At 44.9% G+C, this 20847-nt stretch overlaps 2 pseudogenes; both read right to left on the bottom strand.

The window, feature by feature from the left end:
• Positions 1-2706: 2706 nt before the first annotated feature.
• LOC144140001 (uncharacterized) lies at positions 2707-3792 on the bottom strand (annotated as a pseudogene).
• A 197-nt stretch (positions 3793-3989) lies between these two features.
• The window catches only part of LOC144140000 (uncharacterized), a 54464-nt pseudogene continuing 37606 nt past the window's right edge, over positions 3990-20847 (bottom strand).

Below are 20847 nucleotides of genomic sequence, written 5' to 3'. Positions count from 1 at the left end.
TCCTGGCTGCGGACTACGACAGGGCGCGCATGCGGACTACGACAAGGCGCGCATGCGGACTACGACAGCGCACGCCAACGCCGCGTGACATTGTGAGTTACTAAAATGCTATGCATTTAAAAGGACGCGTCTTTCCCCTTCTTCCCAGCGCGCAACGCACGAGACTCCTCCTCCCAGTTGGCTCTTCCACCAAGGATCTAGGGCCTGCTTTACATCTCTTTCTGTCTCTTTATCATAAACTATAATTCTAGGCATTTTTGTCTACTCAGGCTTCCCGAGAAGACGCTCCTGATTAACTTCATTGTAAGGTTTGTCGGCTGTTGTAGTAGTTACCCGCCGCGGTGGCTCAGTGGCTAAGGCGTTGCGCTGCTGAGCACGAGGTCGCGGGTTCGATTCCCGGCCGCGGCGGCCGCTTTTCTGATGGGGGCGAAAAGCAAAAACGCCCGTGTGTTCGAGATGTCGGAGCACGTTAAAGATCCCCAGGTGGTCAAAATTAATCCGGAGCCCTCCACTACGGCGCGCCTCATCGCCTGCGTTGCGTCGGCGCGTTAAACACCACCATCAATCAATCAATCAATCTGTTCTAGTAGTTATAAAATAATCAACATCATCACGGCGCCCACCCACATTTGCTGGATGTAGCCCCTTTATTGCCTCACGAATTTGCCTGGGGCTCTGCAGGCTCAACTAACTTCGGCAGAGATGCGCTCTGCCTGTGTTAACCTGCATATTTTTCCCTTTTTCTATGTTCGAGTCAGTGTGTGTCCATTTTTTGAGGTTACGTATGAGAAAGAACTACAGTAAAGGGAAAACGATTAAAATAAATAAATTGGGCTGTGATATTTTTCAGAGTTATAAAAGTGGATGCGCGGCCAATTCCCTAAATGGGTACGCGTGAATGATCGGTACTCGTCTGCGCACATGCGGGCATCTTGGATACCGGCGATTCTTTCGCATTCGTTCATTTTCGAACAATATTGAAGCGGACTCGGTAAGGTACGCGAGCACTGCCTTACTGCAAATATACGCGCCCTTCTGAGCAATACTTGCTTATCATATAACAGACTGTACTTATCTGTTACTTGCTATGGATGCTGCTGATTCTAGCGGTGGGGCCTGGATTCTGACGCTGCCAGTGAGACTACGCCTAGGTAAGGGTCCCAGATTGTAGTTTTATAAGAGGCGATAACATTTACGTTTACAATGAAGGTTCTATAGCATTTCAAAGGGCGCTTTTTTATGTTTACCTGCCTGAGTTAGGCAGAATTTCACTGAGATGCTGTCCGAGTGAGCGGTTAGTGTTCATGTAAAATACGTAGCTTTTTTTTATTTCTCCCACGGTCAGCATTGTGGTTTCCCTAGCTGCATGAAGTGGCTAAGCTAAGCAGGCTGCTGTACGTAATACGCCGTCTACGAACCAACGCCTGTCGGCGGACGCTTTGGGAATATGTTCGCTACCGTGCCTCTGCAACCTGGTGCCCGCCCACGTGTTGTCTACTCACGGGAGGAACATCGCCTGGTTCCTCAACGCCCGCAGCCCGTTAAGCCTCCACCGGCCGTCCCTTACACCTCCAGTAGTACAGGATGGGACATATTCGCCCTGAACACGGTAGCTTTGCGGCCCATTCAGAATGGGTCAAGTATATTGAAGTGTGAGGCACTTGAAACAGACATATCGCATTTTATCTGTTCCACGCGGGCACGAAAAGCACATAAATATCTGTGCTACACGAGCTTAACATGAATGTGCCTGTAGTCTCTGTAACTCCAATCCAGATTATGGGACAAGCGCACTAAGATTTATGCAAAATTTTAGTGTAAGTTTCATGCCCTCCAAGTACTCTTGAATGTCGAGCGTAACACCTCTAAAGTCATAAGTATATCACCCTCACCATTGACCACTACGGAACTACCACGCTAAGCATTGTCGCATACGGGAAGGCGTGCCCGAGCCGGCCTCCATGTCCTCTGACATACATGTGGTATTGCGGTAAAGCGAGCAGCCAGTCAATGTTGCTGCCTCGAAGACCAGAAGCTGAGGGCAAACTTAACTTGTTTACTTCATGGTGAGAGGTGGCGGAAACCAGAGAAGTGCAATGCCCTGACAGGCGATGTTACAGTACAGGAGTCGAACAGAGTGACAGCACTGATTCACTGTTCGAACAGGAATGTACATACAGCCCTTGGGGGGGGGTCTTATTTATACCCAAAGCGCTAACGGTCAAAACAAGAATTCACTCTAGATTCTAACACGACACGAACGTAAGAAACATACACAGCACTCTTTCCAGTGTTCGAGAGCGGTCAGTAATAGCGCAACGCCACCTAGACTGGCTCAAGGACATGGGGCTGCCTCTGTGACGTAGACGGGATGGGGCCGGCGGACGTGTAGGAACACTACAACAGAAGTCGTTATATTAGTTGTGTGCTTGGCTGACTTCTTTGCGGCTACACGTGTGATATACTGTATATAATTAGGAAGGAAAAGACAGAACAGACCACTGCTTTGTACACCCATAAACGTTTTATTGTTTTATTTGATAGAGTTTGCAGCTTTCGCTTTTTAGTCTTGTTGTCCGCATCCGGCACTTTGTTGTTTAATCGCATGCAAACGTTCTTTAGCAGGATGTTAGTGCTGCACCACAATCTGTATTTCAGCACCACTTCACGCGTGCGGCCCTGTTCGCAGACGTCGAAGTCTGAAGGTTACTCGTCTCTGTGGCCACGAAGCAGAGTTAGCTTCTTGGCCACTTTACGTGCGTTTTGAACTTTTACAAATTCGGGACATTTGGACAGCTCTTTCACAATACTGTAATTATAAGCCCCGCATTCACAGCTGGCTATGCTGGGTAAACCAGCCCTACCCTGCAGTTTCTTTGACCAGATTGTACATCTGATTTTCGGGCGAAACTGCGGCAGTCTTGTCATTTGTAAAGAGCGTTTAGCATTCGTCACATTCCAACCTCTGCACAGCGATGTGCACCGAGTAACCAGCCACATAGGCAATCACTGCAATGACATCCTTCATCTTTGATTGCGTCTCTTGGGTCGAAACAACGTTGAATTTTCCACTTGGTACAGCTGCCTGAATTTGGAGCTCTTCCCAATTTTGATTTTGGTCGTTGTATACTGTGACGCTCTGCTCATTTGTGGTAGTGTGCTTTGCAGTCACAACGTGTTCTCAAACTCATCGATTTGTCTTACGATCAAACGATACTGCAAGCCAGCCAGTCGTCGCTAGCAACCAAAACGGTCTTCCAGAAGGACTGTTTGGAAATTCTCAAGAGGCACAAACGACATCTTGAGCTCCTCGAAGATATATGCACAAATTTTAATGAACGCCCGAGTCGTCTGAATCGTAGACGCATATGTCTCATCAGACGACTTACAGGAATCCGCTATCTTTTCCTTCAAGTCCTCCAACAAATGCAAAAAATCGTTCAAGAAGACAACCCCGGGTTAGCATGGAGAGGGGCAGAAGGGTCTTTGCAAGTCATCCCTTAGAGTCAGTTTTTTTAAAGGAGTCTTTACGTTGACAACGTCCCACCATCTTACTATTACATCAATGAAACTGGCAGTGTCATTGTGGTGCTTCAGGTTGTGCTTGACTCGAATGACTCGAAGTGCATTCTTTCCGGACTCGCTGAATACCTTCAAAGCAGGTTTAACATTCTCTTTCTCCATGGCTAATGGAGAAACAGCTTTTCTGGACAAAGTGTAGGCGTAGCCGAGTAACTGCTCACTCTCTAAATTGTACGCGCCTTTCACTGTCTTGAAATACGCATACTGCATGTGCCGCTGCGCTGCTGTGCCGGGTTGAAACTCAGGGAACCAGAAACACTGGTCATTTTGTTTTAACCAGCTGTTGCGCAGGCACTTTAGTAAATGCACTGAATCGATGACAACGAACAATGGCCTTTGGGGTGATCGGGACGGAAACATGAAGTGATTTACCAGTGATTAAAATTGGCACGACTTCAGGGGCCTTGCTACCCGAGTACTTAAAAGAAACCATTGCACTTCGATTTACGGCATTGTTGTCGGTCACAACACACATCACTTTGTACCAATTTTTAAAGCCACGAATGACATCTCATAAAAAGGTGTGCAGAAATGCCCCATTAGGCTTATGAACGGGTACAATGTGTTGTACCTCCTCTAACTTGCACACCAGGCTGTGTAACATAAATAGAATTGCGCTATTTGCTACTTGTGCGTTGTTCATCGCGATACCAGCGATGGCGGTTCCCTTATAGTCGAAAAATGGCTTTAGATGAATTTCGTCCGCCATCAAAGTCACGTAGCGTTGCTGCTCATTCAACTCGGATATTTTCTTGGCCATGTAGCGGAGGAGTGTATTGTCTTGATGCTCTAGGGGGGGGGGGGTTCATTGGAAAGACGAACATATTGACATATGCTCCTTGGGGGCGATACAGTAAAAAGTACGCAGTAGTAAAATATGAATTCAACTGAGAAGCTTCGTTGTTCTTTTTCGTTGACGTTAACTTCGCTTGCTCAGTGAGCAGTTAATGGTCGGGGGGTTGTCGTTTTCTTCTACTGTGGATATTTCACTCGGAAGAGAAGCGAGAGTCTCCAAGATGTCTCTGGTTCAGTTTTCAGAGCTTGAACTCTCGGCACTGTCGAACCCCTCGACGCCTTTCAGCAACTCCAGCAGCCGTCGTTTGCTGTCGACCGCGGACGGAACTACCATTCTGGAACCGAGCCGCTTCACGGACCCTTTTGGGACGTTTACTGTAGGAGTTAGGTCGGTTTTTACGACAACATAGTACTTAATCCAATGAGCCTTGCCAAATTGACGTGTTCGTTGCATTAGATGAGATGTCAAAATGTCAACGAAGTTTGCGACATCTTTCAAATCGCAAAGCTTATCTGTTTTGTCCTCTTTCTTGGCAGTGAGAATTTACTCGGCGAGCACTTTCTCGAGGGAAGCGGCCTCTAAGCGCATTCGCGTGCTCTCTGGGTCCTCTCTTCCAGTGCGCTCTATGGACAGGTAGCTTGCACAACCAGGGAATACCGTCGGTACTGCATCAGCTCGAAGCCGCAACCGTGATAGTGGTGCGGTCACTGTGCGGCCTGTGGCTTGTTCAATATAGCGTGTTTCCCGAATGATGTCTTCGGCTTCAAATTAACATATTAACAAAATTAACATATCCTAGCTGCAGTACGGCAACATTTTAACAGCAACAGTACATTGAGGGCTTCGCATGACGCGTTTAGGCGCAGCGTGATAAGAAAATCATAAAGCATTCAGAATTTCTTATGCTGGAGTTTGCTGACATGACCACGTTTTCACGTGGAATGGCACGTATCCAGGCTTGTCTTGCTTGGTCGTCTTGAGGGAAGGAAAAAACATGAGCTTGGGGCCTGTCCTGTAATTGTCATTGCGCCGTGGCACAAAAACATTCGAAGCATTTCGCCGTTGATTCAAACTCTGCACAAGCCTGTTCGGCACATATAACCCGCGATAAACACCGATGTCAATCGCCGCTGCCGAATCACGCACAGAAACGAATATTCAAGCAGCAACAACTATTTTACAGCATTTTCAACACTGCATGCAATGTCTACACCCCGTTTGGATTTTTTCTTCAACACTTGTTACCTTAAGTGAAAGCATGAAGCACTAAATAATGCTTACAGTTATAATCACCGAGATCACACGTAATACTGATGGAAAAGAAACCTAAGTTGTCAGTACAAAGGCCACCACTGCCTTGTTATGTACCTCGGTTTCTTCATGTTTTAGTGGCCACAAGAAAATCAAATTTCAAACCACATGTGCACTTGAAATATTGTCAGCGCTTTTAGTTTTTCCGTACCCCTATTTGTTAACTTCCCATATTAAATTTTGCACAAAACGTTTCGCAAAGTGTCTGATGCACTGGATGCACAAGTTGTGAGCGATGCAGTAAAGCTGACACTACAGCCTTGATGGGACATGTGAGAGTTATTAGTTTCCCTATCCCAATTTATTGACTTTGGATGCCCAACTTGTTCTCAAGTTTCTCATGCACTAGAGGGGCTTCTCTGCACAAACGAAAGAGTGATGCAGTAAAGCTGACAAACGAGTTGATCTCAACTCTTTTGTTACCGCAGAAAATTGGCCAATTTTTAAGGCTCTAAGAAAACTTTTGCTGCTGAATGTTTTGGTTAGGCCCAAAGTGCAGTGGCAAAACATGCGGATGATTCAAAGCCCTTTCTAGCACCAGCTGTATGTTTGCATAATGATTGCCCAAAAAACCCGAATCAAAATTTTTGTCAACGTAAAGAAAAATAAAAAAAAGTGTATAACAAACCACCAATAGTGGAAAAAATTTAGAATACACATTTTGAAAGTTCACATTTAAAAAACCTGTCCAAGAAAACATTCAGTACAGCAAATTAATTTGTCCCGGTGGTGCTCATGTAGTGCTTGTACGCGTGGTGCCCGCGTCTCGTGGTGAAGCCGAACATTCATTTAAAATACACAATTTTGGATGGTTCTCTGAAATATTTTGATGTTATTAAGGGCTCAACTTAGTCCCCACATCATATAAAAACATCTTATTTATGACTACAGCAAGTACCAGATTCACGGCAAGCAAGAGATGCAAAGAAATCTGCTTGAAATTGAAAACCAAACTCAGTGGGGCATTTTTCTTGAGATTATGGTCATCAGTTATCTACTATTACCTTCACTTACGGTTTATTGTCATCTTCTGAATCGATATGGTAGCCCTGCTGGCAGGAATAAGTTGCGATGCACTATAATTGTGCCTAGCAGGCTTTCGCACGATGAAAAGTGTTCAGCACTATAAGCCCTTTACATTGCAGTGCTGCCTGACGTTTTCAAAAAGACACTATCTTAAACCTTTAGAGACTGTCAGAATAGACAGTTCCAGTAAGAAGCAACACTAGACCAGTAATAATACCCTAGTACTAACAAAACTGGCCAGTGAACACCGGACAGTGTTCAAGGCTGACTGGAGATCTCTCCTTGTCTGAACTGATATCGGATGACTTGGTGTTATTTTTTGTCCTTCAGCTGGAGCTGTTATGGCAAAAGTAGGGCATGGGTGAAGCGATATAACGGAAGGCGTTATATTTTTGAGGAATAGTAGAGGGCGACGGGGGTGCTATGGCAAATCGGCTTCAAGTTGGGTAACTGCGTAGTAGCACCAAATACGAGGTTTGCAACACACAAACAAAATAGAAACTGCTGGAAAGTGGCTCAAGAGCCCAGTCCACATGATACACATGTGGGGACCCTTCAGAAATTTGCTTTCAAAAAATAAAACGACCCTTTTTTGCGAAACAAAGCTCAGCAGTGGAAAGCTGGTGTCATGCACAGCTAATTATCATCTGTCACCAGCGTCAAATTGCAAAGCTGGCAACATGATTTGATATTTGACTTGGTGGGAGACTTTTGATTGAGAAAATTTGATGATAAAGCAGCATGACCACGAGCCGTACGCTTTTTGTCAAGCGCATCAGCCACGCTCCCTTTTGAGAAAACATAAACACCTCAGCTTGCAAAAAGCTTTTCCAAAAATCTCAAGGTTGCCTAAGCGGGAAACTTTAAACCAATTTCAAAGGTACATTGCCCAGACTAACCACCGGGGTGCATGAGAAACAAATACAACATGACAAAATCCGCAACATAAAGCACTGATAACCCATGATCAATGCTTTATATTGCCGATATTCGTGTTGTCATTTCTCTTGCACTTAACGCATCCCACTGGTTAGTCTAGGCACTGAAAATTTGAAATCAGTTCTAATTTGCTTGCTATGGCTACACTGAGATTTCTGATGGTGTTTTCTGAGGGTTGAGCAGCATGTGTTTTTTCCATAGGTGCCGTGGCTGCTGCGTTAGACAAAAAAGGATGTCACTTGTGGTTACGCTGTATACCCATTAGCTTTTTTATCAAAAGGCTCCCAGAAAGCCAAGTATCAAACGATGTTGTCAGCTTTGCAATCCGACAGCATTTAAAGCTGAGAACTACAAGAATATGACACCAGCTATTCACTTGTGAGCTTTGGTTTGGAGAACGGGTAGCTTTTTAAATGCGAATGCATTTATTAGCCGGGGGTTGTCTTGCTCAGTTGGCCGGCGTGCGCCTGCATTCCTCCAGCGCGAGCGCACGTGAGCGCGCGCCTCGTAGTTCTGCAATCGTCGTCGTCGTCATCGTAAATGCGAATGCATTTCTTAGTCGGGGGTTGTCGTGCTCCTTCGGCGTGCGCCCGCAGTTGTTATCTCTCCGCGCTCCTCCTCGCCCCTAGCAACAGCTGTGGCGTGCCTAGCAAACGGAGCAGGTGGTAGCTCGGGCGGGAGTAGCGGAGGGCAAGGGGAGAGGACACGCCCGAGAGAACTTGATATCGCACGCCGTTGCCACGTCTCCCGTTCGAGACACGTCTCCGTACAAGGACTTCTACACCCTTGCCTACACCGGCGACGGAGTCTTTGTGGTGACCGTGTACCTCGCGCCCAACCTCGCTCGAGACGCCGTTGCCGCGCAGCTGGACGCGGCTATGGAAAGTGTGCGCGTGCGCTCCAAACACTCTGACCCCATAGTCTTGGTTGGCGACTTCAAGGTTGACGTGCGCAAGAAGAGTGGCGAGTGGCTGGTCGAGTACATGCAGACAAGGCACTCTATGCATTGTCTCTCTGCCGGCTTCGACAGGTGCCCCACTACCATTCACGGGAGTTGCATTGATCTGGTCATTAGGCGAAACTGTGACGCACGTATGCTTCTCAAAGACCCTTTGACCGTGCACTTTAGTGATCACAAGGCAGTGATTGTGGCTGTCAGGCACAACGATAACACAAACAGGTGCGGATGAATAAATGATTACGTTCACACTCTCGTCATTAATTACATCATTACTCGCAACACACTCATCGGTGCACCCAATGCATTAGCATTTCTGCACGATTCCCTTCGGGGACGTAAGGGGAAATTTTTTTTAAGTCAAAATTGTTTGTGAAGGTCTCTTCATGTCTGACAAGTGCACATAGCATTTTCAGCCCTTTTCCATTAATTTGCTTCATTTCTGCATTGCATATTATTTCATATTTGGCATTACCACACAGTTAGAGAACTTCAAGCCGCTTTGCCATAACGCCTTCGTCGCCCACTACTGTTCCTCAAAAAAAGCATGCCGTTTGTGATTTCACTTCACGCATGCCTTACTTGTGCAATAACAGTTCCATCTGAATGTCGAGAGAAAACCTCAAATCATCAGACATCAGTTAAGACAAGGAGAGAGAGCTTCAAATTGGCTTCAGTGTTGATTCTGTACAAGGATGTTTTAGGAGGTCTAGAGTTGCTCCTAAGTACAACTACGTATTCTGACAGAGTTTGCAACAAATTTGGTGTTGTTTGTCTTCAAAAATGTCAGGCGGAGCTGCAATGCAGGAGGCTCAAAAATCTGAGCGCCTTTTTGATTTGTCACGGGACAGCTAGTCTGGGATAGCTAGCTGGGCACGGTTCCAGTGCATTGCACCTTATAACTTAAAGCAGGGTTAAAAAACAGAGCCAGAAGGTTATAATAACCAGCAAGTGAAAGCTTCAAAGCGTGCATGATAGTAAACTAACAGTAAACGAGTTTTGTTTTCAGCCCCAAGGAGTTTTTCTGCCAACCCCAATTTTAAATGAGAATGCATTTATTAGCCGGGGGTTGTCTTGCTCCGTTGGCCGGCGTGCGCCTGCATTCCTCCAGCGCGAGCGCACGTGAGCGCGCGCCTCCTAGTTCTGCCTTCGTCGTCGTCGTCGTCGTAAATGCGAACGCATTTCTTAGTCGGGGGTTGTCGTGCTCCGTCGGCGTGCGCCCGCAGGTGTTATCTCTCCGCCGAGCCGGTGGTGTGGACGTGTTCGTCAAGCGCTACTTGCCCTTCAGCGAAGAACTGCGACAACAACGACAGGCGTCACTCCTCGTCCTCGATCGCAGTGTCTGCCCGAGTGCTACTGCTGTCGCTGATGACGCCGTCAACGAGTACTACTTTGCTCGAAGCGGCAAGGGCGGCGAGTACTGCGGTGTTAGTCTCGTTTCTAACGTTTATTGTAACTTAATAGCGCACGCCGTTGCCACCTCTCCCTTTCGACGCACTTCTCCGCACAAGGACTTGTACACCCTTGCCTACACCGGAGACCGAGTCTTTGTGGTGACCGTGTACCTCGCGCCCAACCTCGCTCGAGACGCCGTGGCCGCGCAGCTGGACGCGGCTATGGAAAGTGTGCGCCTGCGCTCCAAACCCTCTGACCCCATAGTCTTGGTTGGCGACTTCAAGGTTGACGTGCGCAAGAAGAGTGGCGAGTGGCTGGTCGAGTACATGCAGACAAGGCACTCTATGCATTGTCTCTCTGCCGGCTTCGACAGGTGCCCCACTACCATTCACGGGAGTTGCATTGATCTGGTCATTAGGCGAAACTGTGACGCACGTATGCTTCTCAAAGACCCTTTGACCGTGCACTTTAGTGATCACAAGGCAGTGATTGTGGCTGTCAGGCACAACGATAACACAAACAGGTGCGGATGAATAAATGATTACGTTCACACTCTCGTCATTAATTACATCATTACTCGCAACACACTCATCGGTGCACCCAATGCATTAGCATTTCTGCACGATTCCCTTCGGGGACGTAAGGGGAATTTTTTTTTTAAGTCAAAATTGTTTGTGAAGGTCTCTTCATGTCTGACAAGTGCACATAGCATTTTCAGCCCTTTTCCATTAATTTGCTTCATTTCTCCATTGCATATTACTTCATATTTGGCATTACCACACAGTTAGAGAACTTCAAGCCGCTTTGCCATAACGCCTTCGTCGCCCACTACTGTTCCTCAAAAAAAGCATGCCGTTTGTGATTTCACTTCACGCATGCCTTACTTGTGCAATAACAGTTCCATCTGAATGTCGAGAGAAAACCTCAAATCATCAGACATCAGTTAAGACAAGGAGAGAGAGCTTCAAATTGGCTTCAGTGTTGATTCTGTACAAGGATGTTTTAGGAGGTCTAGAGTTGCTCCTAAGTACAACTACGTATTCTGACAGAGTTTGCAACAAATTTGGTGTTGTTTGTCTTCAAAAATGTCAGGTGGAGCTGCAATGCAGGAGGCTCAAAAATCTGAGCGCCTTTTTGATTTGTCACGGGACAGCTAGTCTGGGATAGCTAGCTGGGCACGGTTCCAGTGCATTGCACCTTATAACTTAAAGCAGGGTTAAAAAACAGAGCTAGAAGGTTATAATAACCAGCAAGTGAAAGCTTCAAAGCGTGCATGATAGTAAACTAACAGTAAACGAGTTTTGTTTTCAGCCCCAAGGAGTTTTTCTGCCAACCCTAATTTTAAATGCGAATGCATTTATTAGCCGGGGGTTGTCTTGCTCCGTTGGCCGGCGTGCGCCTGCATTCCTCCAGCGCGAGCGCACGTGAGCGCGCGCCTCCTAGTTCTGCCTTCGTCGTCGTCGTCGTCGTAAATGCGAACGCATTTCTTAGTCGGGGGTTGTCGTGCTCCGTCGGCGTGCGCCCGCAGGTGTTATCTCTCCGCCGAGCCGGTGGTGTGGACGTGTTCGTCAAGCGCTACTTGCCCTTCAGCGAAGAACTGCGACAACAACGACAGGCGTCACTCCTCGTCCTCGATCGCAGTGTCTGCCCGAGTGCTACTGCTGTCGCTGATGACGCCGTCAACGAGTACTACTTTGCTCGAAGCGGCAAGGACGGCGAGTACTGCGGTGTTAGTCTCGTTTCTAACGTTTATTGTAACTTAATAGCGCACGCCGTTGCCACCTCTCCCTTTCGACACACTTCTCCGCACAAGGACTTGTACACCCTTGCCTACACCGGAGACAGAGTCTTTGTGGTGACCGTGTACCTCGCGCCCAACCTCGCTCGAGACGCCGTGGCCGCGCAGCTGGACGCGGCTATGGAAAGTGTGCGCCTGCGCTCCAAACCCTCTGACCCCATAGTCTTGGTTGGAGACTTCAAGGTTGACATGCGCAAGAAGAGTGGCGAGTCGCTGGTCGAGTACATGCAGACCAGGCGCTCTATGCATTGTGTCTCTGCCGGCTTCGACACGTGCCCCACTACCATTCACGGGAGTTGCATTGATCTGGTCTTTAGGCGAAACTGTGACGCGCGTATGCTTCTCAAAGACCCTTTGACCGTGCACTTTAGCGATCACAAGGCAGTGATTGTGGCCGTCAGGTACAACGATAACACAAACAGGCGCTGATGAATAAATGATTCCTTTCACACTCTCGTCATTAATTACGCCATTACTCGCAACACACTCATCGGTGCACCCCACGCATTAGCATTTCTGCACGATTCCCTTGGGGGAGGTGCGGGTGACTTTTTTTTAGCTGACCGTCAATGTAATATCAAACATTGAGAAGATGTTTCTACATCATTTAGGGACAAATTAGTACCTTTAATATTGCCAAACCACCAGATTTGTTTTCAGAAATTTATCCGAAATTGCACATTTTGAAAGAGAGGTAGGGCTTCACTGGAGAAAGCGGGCACCACACATGGTAACATATTTTTCATAACTGACAAATTGTACCGGGCAACAAAATTTTTTTAGGATGTGTTTTTGTAATGTTTGGCAAAAAGTATCCTCTAAACTTTTTAAACTATTGGCGAATTGCTATACACAACTTCATATCCAAATTTTCAATGTTTGGACAAAAACTGATTTTTTTAATTTGCTAATCTGCTGTTGTTGGAAAGAGCATTGAATTATCTCCACTTTGAGCTGATGCAGTATGTGCCTAATCAATATGTTTAGCACAAAAATGCTTTGTTAGACCCCAAGATTGGTCGACTTTTTGCGGTAGAAAAAAGTTACCGTCCTGTCTGCTTGCATTATTCCGAAGCCTATACTTGGCAGATATCAGCATCAACGCCAGAAGTAGTGTACTCAGCGAGCATCGCAATGCATACAGCAGCTTCTGGAATTGCGGACCATCTCGAGCGTTTTGATGGCTGGGACAGGTTTTGGTGGTAGGAAACATCGTTTCGTTCACAGAAAAAGAATTACCTTTCCAATCTAGCTTTAATCGGCTGCCATAAGACAAATTCAATCAAGCTATTTTTCTTAGACAACTGTTACTAGAGACAACTGTTTTTCTAGTGGCTCATTTTGTTCATGACTACGTTGGCTGAAGTTTCTGTAATCGCGACTGTGTGAGAGCTTTTTATGAGTTGAATAAGGGATCTCTAACCTAATTGCCCGTAGTATTAGCATGACAGGGCTGATCTGGAAGACCATTTCGCGATAAACGAGCGTTATCACTGCCAAAATAGTTTAAAAAATACAATACCTACCCACACATCATGATATTCATTGATTCTATGGTCCGTATGGGAAATGTACGAGGTATGTCTTGGTGTCGCAGTGGTGGCGTGGTTAACAAACCAGGTAGTTGTTTTAAAGATTGGTAGCTAGTACTTCAAAATATGCCTTTTTTGCGTGCATTTTAAATTTTTTTCGGAAGAATATTCGAAGCGAGATAATAGAGAAATCGATAGATGATTTTTGAAGACTGGGAATGATTCCAAAAAATGTAAGTGATTTCGCTCCCACGTCCGTTCTTCTAGAAATCCTAAAACCAACCCAACAAGCAACACTTACTTTTTCCAAAGCTCCTGCGAAGTGATTACATTAGAAGTAATTACTACTATACTTACCAGTGCTGCCCTGAAGGCTTCGACACCACTTTTATTCAGCAAGACAGGCCGCAGGACAGTGTATCCACCCCTCTTGCGTCTAACGATAAAAAAGATGAATTTCACTGTGACATAGTAAGTAATAAGGTGTGGGCTACCAACAAAAACTAAAGGGTATAGAGGAGGTCATAAGAAAAAATCCCCACAGCGCACCAGCTTCACAAATGCAATGTGACAACTCCTACGTTCCTCATATTTTCAAGGTGTATTAACAGTTGCTTTATTATCAGAGTCTCTACTTTCACACTACTTTCATTTAGCAATTTTAGAAGTGAAAGTGAATCACAAGTTTCTGAAAAACGCTGAATCGCTGTAAACAGACAGATGACAATGTCTGCATTATTTTCGTAGCAAGCAAGCCATTACACCGTCTGTAAAGGGTCCATAAACACTGAATACAACTTTGTTTAGTTTGATAGAACTATCCTTTCGGTACTCACTCGGCTCCCTTCCAAGCCGGAAATGCATTCTTTAGCCAGAAATACGCAAGCAACACCAAATATTTTCAAATTTCTCACTGAGGCTCTGGCATGAGAGACGCAATATGGGCTGGCACTAAAAAATGTCAACAGAAAAGTGTCTTCTACAGGCCCTGCCACATTAGCGTTGGCACGCTGGTGCTTCTCCACCACATCCTGTTAGGTGTTTTCCTAGCATTTTCTGGGCAACTGTTCGCTTCTAGACTTAACACTTCAGACTACTGCCCTGGTCATTGAAGGGAGGAAAACTGCTTCTTCCTCTGTTGTGGCCCACAAAAATGAATAAAAAGAACATCAGATATGCATTAGCATAGGAAAAGTTGCCGCAAGTGAAGACAGAAGCCACACGGCACATGGAGCTCGGTCTGGAACAACTTCTACCTAGCTTGATAATTTTACTCAGATTTTGTTTCGACGGTAGGCCATATGTGGCCTCTCGCACCAATTTAAGCCCTCCGAGAATGCGTTGTTCCACTCTGCCCTTCAAGTTTTCGTTCTTCTATTGCTCCATTTATCAATTTCTGCTAAGGCTGACCAGTCCTCCTTTTCTTCTGTCCCTCATTTTAACCTCTCCGTGTCTCATTTGCCTTTGTGCTGTGGAGAATAACTAGATTCCATGTTTTCATATATGTTGGTTACATTGCTAAAAAAACCGGAGTGTGAAAAACAAACTTTTCTGAACTAGTGTTTGCCGTGCTCGGCGTTATTTTGGTCTAATGTTTCCTTGAGGAAGCTCTGTCCGCTGATCAAATCTGTCTGAATATTCAAATCCTCGTTGGGGTTTCTACAGGTGTTGTATGAAAGTTTCGACATATTCATAGTAGTTCAGGATTCCTTCACCTGCTTTATGTGCGTGCATACCAAGCACACTCACACCTACTTTCTAGGAGTCCAAATATCAGCAGCATCAGCCCAGTAAACAACAGTCAGTTTCGGGATGCCTTATAAAAAGATACGTTGCGTCGGTGATACAGCATTGGTGAGACACACACAAAGTGTGAAAGAAGAGTTGATCTGACATGTGTGACATAGCAGAAGAGAACTCAGGTGTTGCTGGATGTACTTTTGAGGGAGACAGTTGGTGAAAGGGAAGTCATGTGAAGAAATAATTCTTTTCAGCTAGGAAAGGAGGCGGGGAGCGGAAGAAACTGGATAGTGACACTGCCGGTCTTCCGGTGAGGCTTTGGGAGAAATCAGCAGGAAGCCAAGTACGGCAGTACACGACTAGTATGCAATCGCACCATGATAGGCACAGGCAGTGCGATATAAAAAAACACGTGTAAGTGCCCCGCTTGCAAGAAAATAGGCCTAATGTTCTTCAGCCGCATATGTCCACTTCATAATTGGCATACTTCCCTCAAGAGCATTTATTGTTCCAAGCCCTGCTCTTGGACGTGTTCATTTTTTTTATCGCACTACCTTTGCGTGTTGTGATAAGAGCAAACAGACTTCCTGTACCACCCACGGTATTAATGTGTCCCTAAGCATCACTCCAAGTACTGCAGCATCACAAACTAGCACCGTCCCACCCCCCCCCCCCACCTTTTCTGAAATGCAAAAAAAAAAAGATATCGACACATGGCTCCCCTTTCCCCAATTGGTTCCTTTGAAAAGCACCTGCAGCAACATCTGGTTTGTCTTTTGCTAACTCGCTCTTGTCAAATCAACATTCCTCTCATACACTGCTTCTCTCTCGCCAACCGTCTTAGGCATGCCAAAGATGGCCGTTGTTTCTCGGGTTGAGGCTGCTCCTCCAGATTTGTCTCCTGTTTGGTCCCTATCTTGTAATCGCCATCATTCCCTATGTATGTGCATGTGTCGGTACAACGTGACGGGCATCTCGTGTAACGTAGAGGAATAAAAACTACAAATACTGTATTTTTTTGAAAAAAGCATTACCATCACAAAAGGTGCATTTGCTCTCTCCAACATGAGCAATTAAAAAATTTGGTAAAATTAGATTTGTAACTGACGATGACAACGCACAATGCTGCTGAGTATCCCGAATACACTGGATATAAAATAACTGCAAAAGTTTTTTCTATAAGAAAAAGTTGATCACAGTAGAATAAAATATATATCATGTAGCAACAGTGGTACTATCATTCATACGCATTTGCTTATAACAATGGGTTGTAAATGTTTGGAATTTTGTCCAAAGCACAGTGAAATCAAGTACAGGAAATAAGTCCTCGCAAACTGCTGCATTAAGTGTTCCTAGTCGGCCTCTACAATGAACTCAGAACTTCTTAGCTTTGTTCACTCTTAAAAAGTTATTAGCTTTATTACCATTTAGGATGCATAAATGACACATGATAGCTAATGCTTCCATTTAATTCACATGTTGCTGAAACATTTCACATTAGGGTCATTCCACACGAAACATCACAGCCCAAAAATTGACCACAGCCAATTTATTTTTAAAAATTTGGGCTAGTTGCCGCTGATGTGTAGGAGGTCTTCACGGAGTATTTTCATTGAAAAAATTGTTTTCCTTTCTCTAAGGGCTAATTAAAGTTCTGCAAAAGTGAAATAGCGGTTGTAGAAAATAAATTTAAAATAGAGAGAGAAACCATGTTTAATGACAAATATTTTAGAACACTCTGCTTGCATTGTTCTTTGATATGGGACCATGACTGAAGCCATGTAAGAATTATTGCTGTTGTACTAGCGAAATGAAAACGGAAGAAAAGGCACGTTTTCAGAAACTTTTCACAAAGTCCCCACAAAAACTTGGGCCCCAATATTCCTTCCGTGCGTTGCTATGCTCCTTCAGTGTCTACTAAAAATAAGGTAAGTGGATTAAAGAGCGTACTTTTGAGGCAAAGCGTTTACACAGATGAAACAAATTGCGCTTGTGCCAAAATTCAGACCTAAAAAAGCATGAAGGCCCTCGAGGCGAAATTACATGAGATGGATCATTATACGCAACAGCACTTCAGCGTTTAATTTAGACAATTTCTTTCCAGTAAATTTTGTTTGACGCGAGAAAAAACGTTTTAAAGTTCCCAATGAGCCAGACTTGTGTTCCCTATGGAACTGTGTCCCTAACTGTGAACGCCTACGTGCAACCAGCCTTTTTTCACCACTTTTTATTTTGGGGTTTTCGCAAACTCAATTCGTACAGTTGCTCCTCATATACAGGGTGACCAAAGTTAAGTCGACAGATATTTTTTAAAAATAGGCGCTTAGATTTACGCGAAGACGAGCTCTACATGGGGGTTACGCGTCCAGGGGGACACATAAAAAGGATGTAATACATGGGGGTTACGCGTCCAGGGGGACACATAAAAAGGATGGAATAATTGATTTCGGAGGCTTAATTACCTACAATTAATTAATTCACTTTTTAGTGGCTACTGTAAACAGGCATGCTTGTAATGGAAAGTCATACGCAATAATGCTTCTACGCAGTTTCAATTGGCAGAATTCTTCTAGTCCATCCATAGTGCGAGATATCAAACGGTGATGTTTAATTGCCGTTAGCATGATTACGCATGCAAGACAGTCTACACCGGAGCAATGCTCCTCCCTTCTGTGACGTGCCTGTTGTGTACGGTGTTTAGTTCGACAAAGGGGTGGAGACACAGGAAAAAGTGGTAACTGGAACCCATTCACTCTGGGCTGGCTGGCGTTATCGTAATTTGCAGTTCTTGGAACCGCTATCGAAATACAAACAAAAGGGAGGAGCTATGCGCCGATCTTGACCTCTAGCAGGCGTAATCATGCGCATGGCAATTAAACTTCGCCGTTTGATACCTCAGACCACGGATGCATTAGAATTCTGCCAATTCAAACTAAGTAGAAACACGATTGCGCCTAACTTTTCAATACAAGCATGCCTGGTTACTGCCGCCAAAAAATGGACATAATCAGTGTTATTTAATTAAGCCACTCACACTAATATTTACCTGCTAATTATGTGTCTCCCTGGGTGCATAACCTCACTGTAGAGGTGGTATTCGCGTAAATCTAAGCGCATATTTAAAAAAAAAACCTGTCGTCTTAACTTTGATCACCATGTATTTCAGAGCACAGTGCTTGAATACAGAAGCAAGATCGGCTTCAACTAAAATAAATTCATGATTTCTGTGACGGAGCTTCGCAATAACAACTAAAAAGAACTTCGTGAATCACTGCTACCACGAGGACGACCATAAACTGTCGGCAGAATGGAATTTCTTGGCCACTTCACGCAGCAAAAGTGCGTGTGACGGCGTCCGCGGCGCTCTTAAAAGTGCGGCAGCAAGCGCAGGTCCCCAGAGATCTTTTGAAGATCACATTCAAACCGGAAAAGACTTGTATGCCTAGGCTGAAAACGTAAAAGTAATAACAATAGATTGATTGTAGGGTTTAACGTGCCGGCGCAACGCAGGTAATGAGGTGCGCAGTAGTGGAGGGCTCCAGATTAATTTTGACCATCTGGAGATCTTTAACGTGCGCCGAACTCTCGTAGAGATGGGCGTTTTTGCTTTTGGCCGCCATCAGAAAAGTGGCCGCCGCCGCCGGGGATCGACCTCGTGCTCAGCAGCGCAACACCATAGCCACTGAGCCACCGCGGCGGGTCAAAGTAATAACAATAACCTGGCTTCTAAGCTCAAGACTACAAGAAACAAGAGCACAACGTCTTTCACAATTTGTAATGGCAATACTAGTCAAAGGAGTGCGAGAATTACATCACTTGAGAGCAGTTACACTTCCAACACTTTTTGTGCCAATGCGCCCAACTCAAGCTCATCACAAATTCGTGTAAAAAAATCAACAACTAGCCAGCTTTCTTAGATGCTGACTATTCAACTGGTAAATCATCAACATCGGCCGGTAAAAAATCGGAGGGGAAAATAAACAACTGGCAACAAATGTTATGTTTGCAGTGAAAGGTATCCTTGCGGTGAATTTCTCTGGTCCAGGTGAAGTGCGGTGGGAAGGGAAAAATGACTCTGTGATGCTCCTTTCTCCGCATCAGACAGAGGCAGGTTACTCTTGCTGATAACTACAAAACACTCGCTCTGTTCGTGTAAGTGAGTGTGGGGAAACCCATCTATAACAAGGGGTGCTCTGGTGTTTGCCGTTTATGGTGTGCTTTTTGTAATGTCAAGTGACACAAACCATGTTCGTTTAGCAGAGAGCCAGGTGTGCACATGCGTGCCTCAGAAAAAGCAGGCGGCACGTACGCATTCCGAGTTGGGGACACAGTTCAATAGAGGACACAAGTATGGCTCATTGTGAAATTAAAAACCATTTTTCGCGCCTAAAGCAAAATTTACTAAAGCAAATAATTTTTTTCAGTTAGAAGCTAAAGTGCTGGTGCACATAATGAGCCATCTCATGGAATTTTACCTCGATGACCTTGGTGATTTTTTACGCCTTAAATTTGGCAAAAATGTATTTTTTGCACTTTTGCAAGCGCTCTGCCTGAAAAATACAGTCTTTAATCGACCTAAATTATTTTTACTAGACACTCAAGCACCATATCCACGCACGATGGGAATATTCTGACTAAACTTAGTGGTGCCTTTGCGAAAAAGTCCTGAAAAGGCGCCGTTTCGTGCGCTTTCACTTCGCTCATAAAATGCCAAAAATTCTTACACGGCTTGAGTCATGGTCCCACATCAAAGTAAAATGCAAGCGGAGTGTTCTAAAATATTTGTCATTCTAAATAATTTCACTCTGTATTTAAAAATTGTTGTCTGCAATCACATTTTGGGCATTTGCAGAAATTTCAATTAGCGCTCAGACGACGTAAAAAATTTTTTAAACGAAAATACTCCATGCAGATCTCCTACACTTAACAGCCAGTAGCAAAAATTTTCTCAATGACATTGGTGGTGGCCGATTGTTGGGCCGGGACGTTTCGCGTGGAATGAGCCATTAGTATTACGAAGCATTGTTTTTTTATATGTGAAGCCTTTGGTGCGTGAACATAAAGCACAGAACTGATACAAACTCTCTGCGGATAAAAAAGGAGTCACACCAAGGTTTAATGTTTTAGAATTTTCACAGTATTATAACCTCCAAAGATGCCTTCATGCAATTGCAGTAGCCAACCGCTACTTGAAATTACTTCGAAATCAACAATATTTATGCAATGCCTAGGACAGCAAATGGCGGTTATGAGATGAACTGAAGGAAGTGAGGTTGACACAAGTGTAATACAAACCTTTCCTTCGAAATTGGGAAATGTCGGGACCACCAAAATTCCGAAACAAAACCTATAAATCAACCCCTCAAAACGCTGGTACGCCTGTACTGCATTGAAAGTCAGGGAGGCCAGTAGTATGTTTATTGTGTGAGCAATTTCAACAGACTTCCTCACGCATGTCATCTCGCAATTTTCCCAGTAAAACCCGGGGCGTCTGCAGCTGCTATTCATGAAGATTGACGGAGTGCAGTTGTATGTGTGTGAACGTATTGTGCTGTGTGCTGGTGAGCGGTTTGCGTGAGTCGAGAACCATCATGCAGCGAGAGAGACCACTCTTCTTTACAAAGTGACAGTAGCTTTTATAATTTTTTTATTATTTTTAATTTGTTCGCTTATAAAATCCCACATATATTCTCCAAGTCAGGTTCTGATTCGCTGTTTGTAATTTTTGTAACCACAAATAGCGCCTTTTTGGTGCTATCCAACCATCCCC

This window comes from Haemaphysalis longicornis, unplaced genomic scaffold (genome assembly GCF_048455015.1).
Source record: "Haemaphysalis longicornis isolate Haplotype H1 unplaced genomic scaffold, Haemaphysalis longicornis Haplotype H1 scaffold_5, whole genome shotgun sequence".
Taxonomy (NCBI): domain Eukaryota; kingdom Metazoa; phylum Arthropoda; class Arachnida; order Ixodida; family Ixodidae; genus Haemaphysalis; species Haemaphysalis longicornis.
The sequence above is the reverse complement of the archived record's forward strand: the minus strand, read 5'-3'. Positions and strand labels throughout refer to the sequence as shown.